Genomic DNA, 12411 nt, shown 5'->3' with positions numbered 1-12411 from the left:
AGACTTTTGTAGTTGATCGAGAATTTCTTACACATTTCTGCATCAGATAGAAATATTCTATTCACTTCCAGCTATCCATCTTTGCATGTTGTTTAGGTGCCCTGATAACACAGGGGACCTAATTAGGGCCACCTAATCTGAGTCTTGAAAAATAAAAAAATAATTAAAAAAAAAGCAATTGACCAAACCATATCAAGAAGACAAAAGGAAGGGAGAGAAGAAAGGAGAGTGGGAGGGAGGGGGGAAAGGAGGGAGGGAGGGAGGAAGGGAGGGACAAGGGGGGTTGATGGATGGGTGGAGAGATCAAAATAAACACATCAGACTCGTTTTCTCTTTTCTCCAAAGTCACACATATAAGATGCAAGATGATGTCAAGTTGTAAAAGATAACAGAGGCGCAAATGTAGAGTATTTAGAAAAATAATATCAAGATGAAATTAATTCTTCTTTCTAGAATTTAAAATTCACATACACATCTCACCATAATTAAAATGAAAGCCTCCCAAAACAGCATTGGGGTATTCTTAAAATATTCTTAATATGTTTCACAATTAATAATTTAATTCAAGTATTTTAGTCAATGTAAAAAAATATGTTAGTGTTCACTCACTATAACACTCTTTTATAGTTTAGCATAATTAAAAATATTGCCATTTGTGCTTATATCATAAAACACACACTTTCATTTGCTTTAGAAACAAAAGAATTAGAGATTAAGAGTCGTATAATAAAAGACCCGAGTCTCTTGATTAAACCTGAATTTCTGACTATTTAAAATAGAGTTGTACCTGCCTGTGTGGCACACCTCATCAAACATTCACTAATATTTGCTGCAAAATGAGGAAGGGGAGGGAAGCCCTTGCTTTCTCATGCAACATAGACAAGCTAAAATGAAAATGATAAATCCTGCAAGACACAAACTTGTCACTCACAGCAGAAAAATAGAAAAATGACAACATGCTCGAGGAGTCTGTATTTAAGTCTCCAACTCACAAGGGTCCGCGGCTCTGACCTCAGCCACTGGTTATGACATCTTTCTGCTGCTTCCAAAGGCCCCCTAAACGTTCCCTTGGACACACAAACAAGCATCCTGACCCAATCTGTCCCAGGGCTTCATTAGGACCTGGGAGGGAAGGACCATGTAAGGATTTTCCTCACTTTGTTCCCCAGTAAGAGAATGGCAGGCCTGCAGGAGTCAAGGTTGATGTCTGATGATTCCTCCAAAAGTAAGAGGCTTCCCACTGCCATTTTTCTGACGACTTGACTGAGCTCTCATGGGCTGAACATACTGTGGGGGTCAGAGTAGCAGGAAACAACTTACTGGAGAGACACCTATCGAGTATTACCTTATAAATGAACTCGCATACCAACTCTATCCCTATCATTCTGGGAAACCTGCTTATATTGGCTGGTTTCCAATAATATATTTTGTTGAGAAATTTGCACGTCTTTTCCCAACCCTGTTACATTTCCTAATCATCAGCCTGAATAAGAAACGGAACTCAGAAAATGTTTAGTGACTAAAGGATAAACCAGTGAGTGGACCCAGGATCACGGGCATGCTCATATCCTGTGTTCACTAGAGGGTCACCGGGCGCATGCTCTTTCTTCCATTCCAAAAAAAAATTGCTCTGTTGTGCCAGGTGCTTGAAACAACTGCTTTAAAAACACACAGAGAAGAAAACCCAAAACAAGACATAAAACCTATCCCTTCCACCTGTTGTTTGAGTTCTACACTGCTACCCTCTCCTTCTTCCTGCTGTGACACAAGGTGCCCTTGTATATGGCCATGTAGATTGTTGAGTAGTCCATGAGTATTCTTGAGAACAGGCAAACAGTTGGTAGTGTGTGTTGTTCTCTGTAGAAATCTCCTTCATGGGACAAGAGCCAAGGAGAGCCTGAGGACTTCCCTGACCTAGTCCGAGGTTATGCAGTACACTAGACACTATCAGCAGGGTGCCCTGAGGATCACCTGGGAAGCAGGAACTGAGGAGGATGCTGAGAGGGAGTGGGAAGCTGGCAGCAGGAAGCCCAACACTTTTGCAGTATTTTGAAATCTGCAATGACTTCTTGGGACAAACTTGTTCTCAAGTGACGCCTCTCAGACCAGCCAGAACACAAAGAACTTCCCGGGGTTTATATAAACTTTACCCAACAAGGAGAAACCACTGAGCACTGAGTGGGGGGGGGGGGGAGAGGAGGACAACCAACTCAGCCTTTCTGCTCACTTATGTGTTTAATTACATCTTCAAGATAAGAAATAGCCATTAAAATACTTTTACCCTTACTTCCACAAACTTTCAGAACATTCTTACTGCAATGTCTACACTGAAACTTTGTCATGGTTGCCTTGGGTCCATGATGGCAGCACTGGCCGTTTTTTAGTTTATTGGTGAACATTTGAAACCTTACACATCTACTATACTTTTGCTCCCAACCCATTAAACAGGGCACCCAGTGCAGGCAGGATCCACCTCTCAGCGGGAGTACTTCTCTCTAGCAAGCTCCTCCTCCCTCAGCTATCCTCACACTCTTGACTTATTTTTCAACTACATTTTTTTTTTTGCCTTCTTTTATGATGAGATTTATTTTAATGCTAGTTTATCATTTCCTTCTGCATGTATAGTGACAATATAATTTTCAAAATAAAACCACATTAATAGTTCATTCATCTACAGCCGGGATTTAAAAGCAATTTCACATTTAAATTTTAAAACTCGAGAACACATTTAACATACAAAAACCAATGCTTTTGCTGAACTCAATTAGCTTGGGTCCTGACCTACCAAGCCAGCATTATGTAAAAGGTTCTAGCACTTTTTGTATTGCTTTCTTTAACTACATTTCTGAGAACTCGGTAAGGTCTAAAAACACAGCATCCCCTTGAAGTCTCATGCTCAAGGCTTGGTCCCCAGCTGATGGACCCAATCATTAAGAAGTGATTGGACCATGAGAGTGTCACTCTAACAAACAGACCCAGCCATGAACAGATTCATAATTCAATGGCATTTGAGAGGTAGGAAGAATGAAGCCTAGTTTAAAAAAAAAAAAAGTAGGCAACTGAGGGCTGGGCTTTGAAGGGTAGTTGTCCCTACCCTCTGCTTTCTGGTCACTGATGAGGTGAGAAGCTTTCTTCCACCATAGTCCAGCAATGATGTAGCCAGTGGGCATGGACTGGAGCCTCTGTGAGTATAAGCCAAAGTAAACCCTGTCTCCTTTTCGATGGCTTCTTTTAAATAATTGTGACAAACACACACACACACACACACACACACACACACACACACACACTAACATGTATCTAAAATACTTCAGAGTACTGGATCTGAATTTTAAGGCCAAGTTGAAGCATCATTTTCTCTACATACTTGCTACCTTTCTGGTCCAGAGTTAACACTATTCCCATGATCCTTTGTTTCACACCTACTATTACCCTTATCACAGTCTGCCCCTGATTTCAATTAACTGGGTAGTATGTGACATCCTCAAATACTACTCAGCTATTTTGGCTAGAATGACCCTCATTATCCTCAATACACATTCCAATACCCAGTACAATGTGTAGAGATTAGCTCACATTTCCATGATATGGGATGATTCTCTCACATTTACTATGCTCACTGGATTGTTGATTCCCAGCCCTCACAGTCAATTACAAAAATCCTGCAGTACAAGTAACTCACTGCATTCTCTCCAAATTATCTCCTTGTTTGTGTTCCTGTAACTATCTGACTGCCGAACTTTATAACTTCTCACAGAGACTAACCCAATCACCTTCTATCTTATCTACCTCCAGTTCTTCTGATTTTTCTCTACAATGCTATCATTAATTAAGCTTTAACTAGCTCCCCCAAAGTAAGGCAATGTGTGTCTCCTTAGCTCAAAAATGTGGTAACATTCTTTCAATCTCCAAAACAAAGCATGGGTTAGGATTACATCCAAGGCTCTCCCTACTCTATAGACTGCTTCTATGTCCCCTTCCTTCACATCCTCACATTTCTCAATGCCCTGTTTCAAATGTTGAAACTGACAGTATTCATCCCATGTCTTGTTCTAGGTGGGTGTAATTCTTCTCACTTGACAAGATCCCTCCTTTCTTAAAAGCCATTCTTAGAAAATTCTATTTGATCCTAGAGTCCACCCCCCAACCCCAGGACACCCACGAGAGCATAGATGTGGTTTCTTTCTTCTTGTATTCACAGAGCATTCTATTTAGACATTCCCAAGGGCACTGCTACAAGCATCCTTCGATTCAAGTCAGGTAAATACGACTCCTAGCTCTGTTTGGGGGGCTAAAAGCAACTGAAATCCAATACACAGGCATACTGGTCATTGTCTTCCCCTATACTTCCAGAACGCTAAACTGCACATGGCAGAACTGCCTCAAATAAATCTTCACTGAATGCAACAAAACTAAATCTTTCACAAGTCACTAAAAAATCTCAAGTTCCATGAAAGAAAGGATGAGGGCTCAGCCAGCAGTGTTGGCGTCTGCGATGATTGGTGTTCTCAAAATTTCCACTTAAGGCTGATGACAGAATCTATGCTACAGTCAATGAATAATTTATTCATGCACAAATCACTCTGTTAATGGAAGTCTTTCATGGCTTACGATCTAAGATACATCCACTGCCCTATACTTACAACATGTGTGCTTTAATCATTACTACACAAGGTAATGACAAATGGTAATTACAGGATCAGAGGATGCCCATAAACTGATTTAATCCAGAATATCTCTTCTGAGATTTCTATGTATGGAAGAAGCAGCGAGTTATACCAAACCAGTGAACTCACTGCTACAATCAAATTTAGAAACCTAAGCTTTTCTTGTCATTACATTGAAGGAATAATTTTATTCACATAGCTAGTATATTTTTCTCTATTTTGGTGCTCAATAATCACCCCCATTTCCCGGCACCATATTAGCAAATGAAATGCATCACACAGAAAGAGAAGTGTGTGCCTATGCATCACCTGCGGCTGCAGAAGCCACAGCACTTTGGTGATGTGCTATTTCAGCAAACCATGAGAGGGTAGCATTCATGCTCGTCAAAAGGAAAGGATGGCTATTTCCCTTGTCTGTTAATATTCTGGGAACCTGAAAGAGACACTAGCTGATGGGAGTCCTGACAAGTACACATGAACCCAAGGAAATGAATTCATGAGGAAGTATTTAGTAAGCTGAGGGGACAGCAAGAAAAGGGGAAAGACTCGAGTTTTCCAGGGGATTCTTGTTTCCAACCACAAGTCCTCCCAACACATGAAAAGAATAAAATACATGTATTTTCTCTGGTGTTATCTAAAATGTATAAAATCAAGTTGATCATACTGCTACACAAACTGGCATCTCTCTTTTTTTGTGTGTGTAAAAAGTCGAATTTTAACTCCAGGCTGAAACCTGAAAGCTTCCCACCTCCAAACCATAAGCAGCAGGTACACACACACACAGACACACACACACACAGACACACACACACACAGACACACACACACACAGACACACACACACACACACACACACACATACACACACACACACACACCATGCAATGAGGAATCCCTCACTGTCTTCTATGTACGTTTCCTTCTATTTGTCTGTAGCCAGTCAGTCCTCTTTGCTGTCACTCAAATCCAACTCAGGTCCCCAACAACTACCCAACCTCCAGTCCACAAAATCAGAAGACCACAAGGCACCCCGGTGAAGGACAGTACTGGGCACAGTGCCCTGGGGTACACAGGATACAATAACAGTCACCAGGGGCAGTGACCTGTGCAAGAGTCAGGAGAACCTGAAGGAAAAAGCAAGTGGAACTGAACACAGCCACAGAAGACTGCATTCAAGACTTGAGATGGGAGGAATTGAGGAGGAATCAAAGGAACTCAAGTGAGAAAGAATTCCCTGAACCTAGAATGAATACACTCATGCATGAAATCTAGGCAGTGTCTTTGTGATGTGAGTGCAGAGACAATAAGTGTACACAAGGTGACAGCTCTTGACTTAATATGAACACACCCTAAGCCTGAAATGACTGCTACACCCACTTGCCCTACCCCACCTCTGCTCCTACCAGCTAACACAACCCACAAGAGCCTCCTAAACGGCAACTCTGTGCATTGCTTTCTTGCTCAAAAACACTCAGGCACTCTGCACTTAGGACCACAAGAAACATCTACCCTTCATCCTGTCATCATCAGCACAGGGACATCCTATCTCAGCTTTTTGCCCCTAAATCTCTCAGCATCTATTCTACACTTTCATGGGTTCACAAACCCCATGCCATTTCATCTCTTGAGTCTCCTCCCACACGACTACTTCTGTTACCTTGTGCCTATTTTACTTTAAGAGCTTTTGCATTTTATACTTCGAGGAGGTACTAGACCCAAAGAAAGCACAACTCAAGGAAGTATAAAATCCAGTGTGAAGATCCATAGTGCAGCCATTCAGAATGGAAGCAATGGAGCATCACATTGGATTTCATACTTGACTATCAAATATATCTTTATACACTTGCGGATAGAATTCAGTGTGTGAGCCGGGCGGTGGTGGCACACACCTTTAATCCCAGCAGTTGGGAGGTAGAGGCAGGCGGATTTCTGAGTTCGAGGCCAGCCTGGTCTACAGAGTGAGTTCCAGGACAGCCAGAGATACATAGAGAAACCCTGTCTCAAACAAAACAAAACAAAAAACAAACAAAACAAAAAAAAAGAATTCCGTGTGTGATTTTTTTTATTTGCTATTTTTTTATAATAAAGTTTCAAATGAAAATATTAAAAAGTGGGCACTGAAAGTCTGGAGGTTTGTGCTAATCGACTCAGCTCTGGATATTTGGTAAGATGCAGTTTTCCTGATCCATCTCACTAATGTCATGTAACAGTTTTTCAGAATGCAACCTGAATTTTGAAAGGGAACTTAAAACCATTTTAATAAATTCCACCAATAATTATGGGATATCTACTGTTTTGCTCAAGACTCTTTATTTTCCCCCAGGGTGAGGAAGATACTGATAAAATAAAGATCTACTTTTGCTCTCAAGCAGTTTATAGTGGGGCCTTGTGATACACAACAGGAGAAAACACACACTTCAGTATAACTACTTCATCATTAGGTGTAAGCATAGAAATACAATCAAGAAGTGATATGAGAGACACAGGAAGGGTTGAGTGACTTATGAAACCAGGTAAGATAAAACAAAAAGACCAGTAACCCTAAAGTGAAAGGATTAACCAGACTGATATCAGTAAAGCTCTTCAGCCAAGAGTATGAACAATAGAAAAAGCAGACAATGGAGCCAGGCGAGTTAATTTAGCATTTGTGACTTCATGGGTAAGAAGTCCCAGTGGTATTATCTTCAAACATAAAATGGGGATCTCTACTCAGGTGGGCTAGCCCATTATTTAATTTAAAAATTATTTATACTAAGTGCTACAAATGCCCAAGGAGCCTGAATTTATGAACCCATTCTTAACCTGTAGGCATACTGCCTTAAAGACGGTACAGTTCTCAGAGTGAGGTGAATGTTGGATAAATGTAACAGAACCTTCAGTTAGTTCATATCTGCCAAGCTGTTGTGTGATCTTTGGGGCTCACTGGAGAATTTCTAAAATCAAATTCTTTCTCACAACTTCAATATACCTTCTCTTTACCTATATGAACCATATTAAACAGAATGTTGCAACCATATCCACAAAGTTCCAATATTTGGAGAATGTCAGTCAACCAGACCCATGACCACACAGTGAGTGTTACATTCCACCTGACGTTGGGTAAATCTGTGAATCACTGGGGCTCTGACCTTGACTAAATGACTAGATATAGCACCTCCACCCAACAGTCTACTCCACTTCCTTATAAACAAACTAAAGTATATATAATTTCTTTATCATAGCTATTTTCTCCCATAAGATAACACAGGTAAACACTATTTGTAAATGATAAACTATTACACAATTATGTTAATACACATAAAAACAAGGCACACAGAAACTTTCACTCTGTAGGGGTGATACACAGAGTAGCTACTGAGAAGTTTCCTACACAGCTGTCATACAGTACAAACCAAAGAGGCAGAAATAACTCTACAGAAGAGACTATTCTGAAACAAGGAAGCAGCCCTCCATCGGGGTGTTGAATAGCTACAGAACAGACATGGAATGGAATGTATGTTGGCCATATGACCGGCTTAATAAATGCTGCCTAGCTAAATAGGTGGATAAGTTATTGATCTCATGAATGAATGAAGTATGATACCTAAAAAGTGAAAGGAAATACTTTCTGAAAAATGAAACCACACGGCTCATGAAATCCAGCCACTCATGGGCTCTGTATGGATCTATTATAATGAAGAAAGAAAGTGAGATCATTGGAAGTCAGATACAGATGCTTTTTAAAAGCCTGGTTTCACACCAACTTGTCAGTAATTAAGCATGTATAATTCTTCAGTTATAGTAAAGCAGGGGGGATATAAAGAGAAACAACTTCCATGCATGTAAAAATCTACAAAACTGCCCCTCAACAAGAGGAAATGGTTGGATGGCCACACCTTGGCAGCTTCCAGGATCTACTGTGAACTGTCTACAAAGGCAGAAGTTATGGTAAGCCCAGCAGGTTTGATGTGTACAATTTGAGCAGCTGAAATGTGTTTAAATACAAGTCAAGAGTACAAATGTTCTGAATTTGTCGAAATAAGAAGGAAAATAAAACCATACATAGGCATATTAGAAGGGAAAGGAGCCATAGAAGATCGAACAATCCGTCTGAGGGAAAAAATTACAAAATAGAGCAATCCCTACAGAAATCAGAATCAGACATTTTGTACTTCTTAACATGAGACTTCAATAATTTCTGATTCTCAATATTAATCAGTGTAGTAGTTATGCAACTCTGGGCAAGGAAACTATCAACTCTGAAATCCAACATTCCCAAATTGACAAGGGATCTTAAGTCTTAGTTTAAAGTAATTGTGAGCCAGAATCCTGAATCCTACAGATTGCTCATTAAAGGTAAAAAATATTTCCCTTCGAGCCAATAAAGAGGCACCTCTTGTTAAACTCCTAAATAAATCCACCCCATTGAATGAAAGATGGACACACCTGAGAATGTAGATCAGAACCCATGGTAACAGATACAATACGGATTTCAGCTAGACATGTAATGTTAAGTCTGCTCAAAAACATTACCAGCTTGAAAAAAAAAAACAGTGTATAAAATTAGCATCAATATAAGGATAAAATAATTCACATTTCTCATCTTTGACAGGAAGTATCATAAAATGAATATTCTAATGTTGCAGGTTTCCTATCTTTTCAAACTCTTTTCTATTTGCTAACTTGGGGCAGGGGGAGTTTTATAACTTGGAGGAAAATTCCTTAGTTGAATTAGGGGAAATAGTTGTTGACAGAGTAAGGAGTCATTGATCATATTGTCTGTGCATATTATTAGAAAATCTTAAGATATCCATATCTGAGAAAAGATGCCATTTCTGTGAGTTAGGTCCATGCTCGCAGGCTAAAGAACCAGCAGGCATGCAGCAGAAAAACTACAGCTTCTGTAAAGTTTAAACATTAGCCATTCAGCTGTTAACATGAACCTCCCTCACACCATCACTAACAGTCATGGGCTCCCACTGCCTGCTGACCATATATCTTACCTTCCTAAAATACTATGGATTAAGTAGCATACTTATTGAACCCAAAATATTCAATATTTTCAAAGTGATGACGTTAAAGAAGCCTGGGGCTAAGGCCATGTCCACTTTCAGTCTCCTACACATGACATATGTACACATCTCATATCACAATCAGAAACTGGATGCAGAGGTGCACACACACTGGGAATAACTGTAGGAGACTAGACTGTGAACAGTATTGCAGTTAAGAGTTTGGTGCATTAATTTTCGTCCTCTGACACAGATAAACTACAGAAGACAAGAAAGCTCTGCTTTGGAAATATTTTAGACGTCTCTCTTCCCCGTGCGATTTTCATCTGACTGCCTTATCTCCATTTAATTACTCAAAACTGCTTTCCAATGGTACTACGTGTATGTAACAAGGGAAATTCTCGATCACAAATGAATACTGAATTAAACACCTCACGAGGCAGGATGAAAAAGATGTCCCGCAGTTTGTAAATTCAGTATTTCTACTTTCCTGGATGTCCAAAGGCTACACAAATGACCAAAGATCTAAAGCTGAGGCCTCAAGACAGATTACTAGAGACAAGGCAGCTGTTGGTACCCACGGGCCATACAATATTAGAGCCTGCCTGACCAATGGGACCTTTGGATGCTCACAGCTAGACAAACACCAGTTGTTGGGTAGCTTGAAACCGTCTCCCTAATCATTAGACATTTTCTTCTCTTCTTCATTAGCATTCACTGGATTTTTAAATAGTTCCAGTTTATTTGAAAGAAACTAAATAATAAGGCACATAATTTTATCATCATGAAGAATATGTAGAACTTTCATAATTCATGTCTTGTGACCTAAAATTAGAAAGATAATTTTCCTAAAAAATTCTGATACTATACAAAGGGTTAATTAAAGCAGAAGTTTGCCTGAGTTTTAAAAAAAAAATTACCAATCCCTGAAATCAGTATCACTTAGGCTTTCTGATGCCAAAAATCTGTTTGAGAGAGCAGGCTTTTACTACACTGACATTTTAAGAGTAGCCAAAGTCCTGTTCCCACTAAATTCTGGCAGTCCCTGGCGATCTGGGAACAGCCTAAACAACTCCTAGTTCCCAATTTTCTATCTCAGGAGCCTCCAGTGCCATCCAGCACAACATGAAGTTCAATCAGACAAGCCTTTACTTACATGTCTGTTCTTGTCACAGACACATGCACAGAGAATGAGAATGGTTTAATATAGCAAGATGTGAGATTTCTTTAAAAGCTTACTATATATTAGATTATAATCCAGTAAAATACAGACACATACACATGCACACATACAAACACACACACACACACTCACACACATGCAGAGACAGACAGACAGACAGACAGACAGACAGACAGACAAAGAGAGACAGACAGAAATATCCCCCAAAGTAAAAAGTGATAGTCTCACATTAGTTCAAGATTACAAAAAAATTATCAACAAAACTGCAAATAAAAGGGGAGTTGTTAGTGAGGCCCTAGTGGCAGAACCTGAAGCTGGTATGTGCAAGGGCCCTGGATCCAATCATCTGCATCTAATATGATAGAATGAAATAGAACAGAACAGTAGATAAGAGGAGAAATTCCAAACAGTAAATGACGGTTTCTAGTGTTCAAGTAAAATCAGACTGCATAGACTACAGAGAGAACGCTACATTCAGAGTGCACCCAGGTTAAAGCCCAGGTACACCTCTATGCTTCAGGGTAACACTAACGCTGCAGGGGATGAGCTTCTGGGACTGGCTGACTGCTGGACTAGATGCTAGTCAGTGAGAGGCCCTGTCTCAAATGAATAAGGCAGAGAGTGATAAAGCGGGGTGACTGACATCCTGCCCTGAACTTTGTGTACCTGCATACAGATACATACACATGCATACACTGTCCCCACATACATAATACACAAATGAGCATGCATGCACACACATGCAATACATTGCTACCCCACACACATCCCACGTACACATATACATATATACATACACACACGTACACAGCCCCATACCATATATACATGTGCATATGTGCACATAAATTGCTACACACACATATATACACTACCTCACACACATCAGACACATATGTGCATGCATTCATATGCATGCACTGCCTCCCACACAGACATACATACATATATTCATACATACATACATACATACATACCACCTCACACAGACAGACCACACACACACACACACACACACTTTTAAACTTAAAGTAATTTTTAGAATTGCAGGACAGATATAGAAATACATTCACTGAGGCTATATTCCCATGGTCTATCACTTGTCTTGAAGGCTTCAAATTATTTCTGTCAAAATCTTACTGAACACCTACTTAATATCACACATTGGCGACTGAAATTAAATCAAAAAAAGGGAGTACCTTCACTTACCTACTAGCTGGCTGTTGAGAGAATGTTCCAATCAAATTAATTCACTTAATCTTTCAAGTAGATCTGATTATCATTGGCTTTGACAAGACTCAGAGACTTCACCTAATGAAAACACAAACAGAAGAGCATTTACATCAGGGTGTGATGGCACCTGTAACTTAATAACACAATTCACGACGAGAACAACACCGTGCTACAAAACAAAAGTATTTAGTAACTGGATTAAATTCTGTAACTGGAGTAAAATGAATGCCCAAACAAAGAGATTAAACACCCAGAGTGAAATGGAAAAGTTTATTTCCAACACCGATTGGCACATGAAAATGATTACCCACATGGTACAAAGGTACAAGGTACCACA

General features: G+C 39.8%; 1 protein-coding gene across 7 annotated transcripts in view; it reads right to left on the bottom strand.

The window, feature by feature from the left end:
* Hivep2 (HIVEP zinc finger 2) overlaps nucleotides 1-12411 on the bottom strand; it is a 185104-nt gene that overhangs the window by 74367 nt on the left and 98326 nt on the right. For all 7 annotated transcript variants that reach the window (XM_076926901.1, XM_076926907.1, XM_076926906.1 and 4 more), the window contains one exon: nucleotides 12051-12152. The gene's annotated coding sequence lies outside the window, so the exon portion shown is untranslated. The remainder of the gene's footprint in view (nucleotides 1-12050; nucleotides 12153-12411) is intronic.

This window comes from Arvicanthis niloticus, chromosome 28 (genome assembly GCF_011762505.2).
Source record: "Arvicanthis niloticus isolate mArvNil1 chromosome 28, mArvNil1.pat.X, whole genome shotgun sequence".
Lineage (NCBI taxonomy): Eukaryota > Metazoa > Chordata > Mammalia > Rodentia > Muridae > Arvicanthis > Arvicanthis niloticus.
Note: the sequence above shows the minus strand (reverse complement) of the source record. Positions and strands in the feature narration are given on the sequence as shown.